The sequence below is a fragment of the Rhipicephalus sanguineus genome, chromosome 5 (genome assembly GCF_013339695.2).
Source record: "Rhipicephalus sanguineus isolate Rsan-2018 chromosome 5, BIME_Rsan_1.4, whole genome shotgun sequence".
NCBI classification, from domain to species: domain Eukaryota; kingdom Metazoa; phylum Arthropoda; class Arachnida; order Ixodida; family Ixodidae; genus Rhipicephalus; species Rhipicephalus sanguineus.
The window spans coordinates 201,624,887-201,630,338 of NC_051180.1; the positions used below are offsets into that span (position 1 = coordinate 201,624,887).

General features: G+C 41.6%; 1 long non-coding RNA gene across 1 annotated transcript; it reads right to left on the reverse strand.

Moving 5' to 3' along the window:
* Positions 1 to 778: 778 nt before the first annotated feature.
* On the reverse strand, positions 779 to 4,818 carry LOC119394575 (uncharacterized). The gene is made up of 2 exons (XR_005184189.1): positions 4,219 to 4,818; positions 779 to 1,920 (listed from the first exon to the last, which is right to left on the reverse strand). It is a non-coding gene; the product is annotated as an uncharacterized LOC119394575 (long non-coding RNA).
* Between the last annotated feature and the right edge of the window lie 634 nt (positions 4,819 to 5,452).

The window sequence follows — 5,452 nt, forward strand, 5'->3', positions numbered from 1 at the left end:
TGTGCGGCCGCAAACACATTGTTTAGTTCTCCAAGAAAAATATACTCGTAATATGACAGTAAAAGGTACACTGAACAATCGAAATGTCTTTCCCATTCACATTTTTTTGTGTATATGTTTTTTTAAACGTGTGAACGATGTGAGCGAGCAAAACCGAAATCAGCCACAAGCTGCTGCACTACTTGCGGAGCCACACGAATGTGCGGAAGCCCCGGCTCCGTAGCCTTGGCTTCACTGTCAAGATAAGTTGTCGCCGAGTATAGTATCCAGCACTGGATTAGTGTCGTCTGCAACACTTCTCTAGAATGTGTCACTCTTATTCCTGCTTTATTCAGAGTGTAGCAGACTGTTAAGCACGGCAGCCCCATTGTCGATCTTCACCAGGGAGGAAATGAGGGCAGTGATTCACTTTTCTCTGCGGAAAGTGTTAAACCTGCAGAAATTATTCGTCGAATGCAAGCACATTATGGTGACATTTGTTTACCACGAAGCAAGATCTCCGAATCGATAGTGTGTGTCGAACATGGAATAACTATGTGACAGAAAGATCGAGCAGGCCACCGACGTTTCAGGGTATCATGATGGAAAACAGACGAATCACAGTGGACGAAATCGCCAATACTTTACATATCAGTTTTGGTTTAGCGTATTCCATCTGACAAAACAGGCTAAAGTTTTCTAAAGTGTGTGCAAGGTGAGTCCCAAATGAATTATCAGCACAGCATAAGGCACAAAGTTTGGACATCTCTCTCGTAAACATTTGACTCGTTATCGTTGTGAGGGAGATGGAATTTTTTTAGAGCAAATTGTTGCTGTATATGAAACTTGGGTACATCATCACAAACCGGAAGGTAAAGCTGCGAGCATAATTTAGAAACAGTCATCACCAGAATTTAAGGAACTTGAACGTCAACCATGAGCTCATAAGATTATGCTAACACTATTGTGGAACAAGGACAGTGTCGTAGCCGTTCACTTCACCCCAAGAGGCAAAACTGTGAACAGTGTGAACTATTGTGATGTGTTGCGAACGAAACTGAAACCTTCAATCAGATCCAAATGTCATGGAAAACTGCGAAACGGTGTCATCCTGAAGCAAGATAATGCTCGGCCACATTCTGCCAAGAGGACTGCCAAACAATAAAGAAGTTGGGTTTTGAATTGCTGGAACACCCACTACACAGTCCAAACCTGGCTCCAAGCGATTTTTATACGTTTGGACCATTGAAAGAAGCACTCGGGGGAAGAAGATTCGCTACTGACGCAGAAGACATGATGCTGTGCAAAATTGGTTACAGGTGCAACCAAAAAAAATTTTTTTTTCCGACGGAATCAAGAAACTTGTGAAACGTTGCACAAAGTGTGTTGAAGTGCAGGCAGGTAATGTAGAAAAAATAATGTATGCTTCAGTTTTCTATCATTAGAATAAGTGTACCATTTCTCAAATGTGCCTTTACTTCTTGACTTCCCCTCATACATATTGGTTAAGAACCATAAACTGGAACCATAAAAATTTGCATTTGAGGCATCAGAAGTTAAAAAAGCATATTGACGCTGTTGACAGTGCACATACACAACTGAAAAAAAGGAAAGAAAAGTAAGAGAGTGATAATATTTGTCGAACGCATGTGCTGTAAACACCGCCAAACTGCATGATCACAAACTTGCCCAAGGCGTATTTACAGCTCACTCTATGTAACTGTGTATAAACTTGCGCATTACAAAATCACAAAATTTGACAAGGTAATGTAATTGGTGTTAGATTAACTTAACGTGACTGTTCATACACTTGCACATTACAAGATCACAGCTGTTCACTGCTGGTTGCACAATCCATCTTCAGCTGCCCAGGCGACTCTGGTTCCTTCGACAGAAGTGGGGCCACGGTGTTCCTTCTCTAGTAGATTCATACCCGGAAGCCTAAAACAAAAACAGGAGTAATGACCAAAAGTTTCACAAGCAAGAGTGTAACATAACAGTATGCTCCCGTCATGCTGGAATTTTCTTAGTTCTGTGTGGGTACAAATGCAGTGCACGGCCAACATATTCAGTAAAATCTGACTCCACACAATGATAAATGCAAAAAGGGCATGCTGAAGAATAAATGCAACAAAAAGCGCATTCTGGCAGAACTTTTTATACATTTGATATGAAAAATCTGAACTTTACCCTTTTAGCTCACTCATGCACCAACGCAAAGCTACAGCTCTTAGGCGAAGATGCCCCCTGTGAGCTGTATGTGTTGACCACGCATAATTGAAAGTTAAATTCTGTGTGTGAGTAATGTCATTGGCTGCTATCGGCAAATTCTGTTCCTGCGGCCAAACGTGTGCATGAGTGCATCCACACAGGTACATTTGTATATCTGTAGATATACTATGATACTCATACAATGTGTTTCTTAAAGGGAATGCAATGCAATATGCATCATATGAAATTTTATTTATTGCACAAAAGCACAATACCACTGCACATACATGACGGTATGCACATTCATCATGCATCCATTGCAGGTAACGTCTAAAATAAATTACGTGTTAACTTGTGAATAATGTAGCTAATGTAGCTTTCTTCAGCCTTCTCACAATGTGACGATTATATAATGTCAGAAATTCATTTCGCTAAATGACTATTGTGTACTGCCAAATTGTGGTCATTAGTTTCAATGATTCTGGTTGGCTAAAAAAGGCGGAAATGCTAAGACTTACAAGGCATCAATCTTGAACCACATGCCATCACAATAAAGCATGCAAGCTTCAGCAACCCCCGGCACCCAGAATCCTGGAAGCTACTGACCGCAATTTAGCAATACACAATAAGCATTCGGTGAAACTGATGTTTGAAGTTGTATAATTGTTCCAATGCCAACAGCTTGAAAAAAGGCAGTCTAGATCTGTTGTGTGCTCACATAAATACACTGTCTAATTTTACATTTGAGCAGCAACACATGCATGACTTATGCATGCGTACCGTGAAGTATGCATAACTTTATTGAGTTTTCAGCAATAAATAAAATATTCATTTGCTGCACATACCACAGACCCCTTTAACATATGTAAAGCATGCCTAGAGAATTTACTATATCCGATAGACCATTAGGCTTGTCATCTATCACAAAATGTCATTGGAGGTGGTGCTACAAACTGTGTTTTATAATGTTCGTACACGTAAAGGACGTAAAGGTATTTAGCGAAGTTTTAACGCCAAAGCGGGGCGACGCGCATACAATTCTTAATAACCAGAACAAAATCATAAAAGCCAAGTATGGTGGAAACAAGCAGAATCAAATAAATTGTGCACGAACGCATGCACTAATGCTCAACCTAGCGCTTGTACAGTTAAGATACGGCTATTCGGCCACAGATAGACAAGGATCCGTTCGACTACAGTTCAAGTTTAACTAACGGCTCAACAGGCACGGGTGCCGGCCGCATCAGGCAACCCATCGGTACCTATGTTGCGGATGAACTAAAACGTCGGTCCGAACTTAACGAAACTGGCTGTATTAACACCTAAGCGTAAGCGCAAACACACGCATTAACCCGAACATCACGGTAAATACGTGCCTTTGCGGATGCATACACATGCACACGTTTGGTCACACGCAAGGAAAACACGTCTCTGATAATAGTCACATAACGATCCTGTAGCTGTTGAAAAGAGGACGCGCAGCGTATGGAACTTTCTTAGACACGTTCAGTTTTTTAGCGCTCAAAACGAACGAGGACGGGAAAAAAAAAACAACGCGGACACCGCATCATTCTTTTCCTACCTTGTTCGTTTTGTGCGCTAGAAAATTCACCATGAATTACCAACATGCTCAAGCGTACGCGCTTTAGACACGGTCGACGCTTACACGCAGGCACCGTCCCCGCCTTACAATTATTAAACCAAAGCAGTGATTCATCGCGAGCAGGAGCCCCCCTTCCAACACCACTGCCGACCGAGGAGAGCGCCAACACAACTCTGTTCAAATCGCCCGCCGAAACACAGCCGCGCATGCGCCCATTTGCTTTACACTGCAAACAAAAAAAAAGTTCGCCCGCACTTAACATCACACAACGTTGTCTTGATCCTGATGAAATGATACACACCAACAGGCTTGCTACGTTCACAAAAGCTCACTTATCGTCTACTAGTCAAGGAAAATTTAGTTAACAGCGTTATTATCCCGCTCACGGTGTTAACAAAGCGCTGACAGCAGCAACGTTCACGTACCTGTTTTCGTTCGGCGACGGCTCAACGATATGAAGCAGCAGGTCTTCGCTTGAGTCTTCGTAATAAGCAGCACTGGCAGAACCCACAACACGAGCACAGAGCGCAAGCACCATTCACACAAGAGAAAAATTTGACTTCAAACTCGGCCCTTCGGGAGGCGGCATGGACGCGACGAGCAACAAACAAGCAAAAGTGGTTCCAGTCCCGCAGACGTCAACCAATATTTTTTAATCCTAACTAAAAATACTCATTTCTGCTTGCAAATATTAACAAAAACATTTATGTAAATACAAAATATATCTGATGCGTACAATATCTCGACTTTCGCTAAAAAAAAGAGAAAAATTGGAATGTAAGCGCGCGAAATTTGAAATGTCTGGTGCAGCTACAGGGAACGTTATTTTGAACAAGTGAGCAAGATTGCTAATAATTGCTACAAAACGTATATATCTTGTGAATTAAAGTTATTCAATTGGTGCACACGTATACACGCGAGACTTTAATGTAACGATTGATAGTCCTTATGTCAAACTAAATAGATACCAAATACAACTTTTATTCAGACAGTGGTACGAGAACAAAAAATACTCGGGGGTCTGAGCACGGTGCATGAAAACTTTACACGTAATTTGTGTGTGCGTGCGTGTGTGTGTGTGTGTGTGTGTGTGTGTGTGTGTGTGTGTGTGTGTGTGTGTGTGTGTGTGTGTGTGTGTGTGTGTGTGTGTGTGTGTGTGTGTGTGTGTGTGTGTGTGTGTGTGTGTGTGTGTGTGCATATCTGAGACGATATATGTATCGCCACGGTCCAGTGGTCATGGTGCTCGACTGCTGACCCGAAGTTCACGGGATCGAATCCTGGTCGCGGCTGCCGCATTTTGATGGATCATCTCATTCATTTTCATTTATTAATACTGTCAGCCCTGTTGTATGGCTATTACGTACAGGAGTGGAAGGTACATTGTAATATTATATCATGCACCGATTATACATTAATATATAGATCCCCGGGCATATATACATATATATATATATATATATATATATATATATATATATATATATATATATATATATATACAATCACAAACAGAATGTACAATTGATGACAATGAAGAACATGACCGTCACCAAGGGCGTATACCACAGTTTCTTTTTTTTCAGGGAGGGGTGGCGGGGGAGGGCTCAACGACCTTTACGTCTGTTTGTATATAAGCGCGTACAAAATGCAAAATGTAAA